At 41.9% G+C, this 614-nt stretch overlaps 1 long non-coding RNA gene across 1 annotated transcript in view; it reads left to right on the top strand.

Annotated features, from left to right (window-relative positions):
* The window catches only part of LOC132541193 (uncharacterized), a 2,000-nt gene extending 1,691 nt beyond the window's left edge, over positions 1 to 309 (top strand). Inside the window, exon 3 of the long non-coding RNA XR_009552364.1 lies at positions 222 to 309. This is a non-coding gene — a long non-coding RNA (uncharacterized LOC132541193). The remainder of the gene's footprint in view (positions 1 to 221) is intronic.
* The last annotated feature ends 305 nt before the right edge of the window (positions 310 to 614 follow it).

The raw sequence follows: 614 nt of genomic DNA, 5'->3' as shown, positions 1-614 counted from the left end.
GAATCTCTGAAGGTGACACTGGGAAATCAGCATTTTAAATGAGTTCCCTGGACAATTCTTGAAGCCCTTGTAGTTTGAAAAGCAGTGCCTTGCACCTTCAAAGTGCTTTTACAGAGATTGCCAGGCTCAAATCCAAATTCTCCACAAGTAGTGTTTTCTTTCGTCTCTTTTTTGTGCTGTGGTTGTTTTCCTCTTTAATCAGTTTAGTACCTCAAATTCAGCAGCTCCATTGTTAAGAAGACATGCAGGTGAGGACCAGGGGCTGGAACCTGGGTCCTGGTGCACTGCAACATGTCCACTCAACCGGGTATGCCACCACCCAGCACCTTGATTTCTTCTATTTTCACTGGTCTTGTGCTCCAGGTCTACCACATTTGGATTATTAAGGAATATCTAGAAAGGAAATAGCACTTTTTATCTGGCAGGAAACATAAGTGGTGTTTTACACAAGTCATTTCATTTAATTCTCACATAACCATGTGTGACTGGTACTATTGTTCCTGCTTTGGTAAGGAGAGAATTCAGGCACAGAGAGGTAAAGTAATTCGCCTAATGTCATCCAACTAACAAACTATCAGAACCACAATGCAGATTGGGTGGTTTTGCTGTAGAAT

The sequence above is a fragment of the Erinaceus europaeus genome, chromosome 11, assembly GCF_950295315.1.
Source record: "Erinaceus europaeus chromosome 11, mEriEur2.1, whole genome shotgun sequence".
Classification (NCBI taxonomy): Eukaryota; Metazoa; Chordata; class Mammalia; order Eulipotyphla; family Erinaceidae; genus Erinaceus; species Erinaceus europaeus.
The sequence above is the reverse complement of the archived record's forward strand: the minus strand, read 5'-3'. Positions and strand labels throughout refer to the sequence as shown.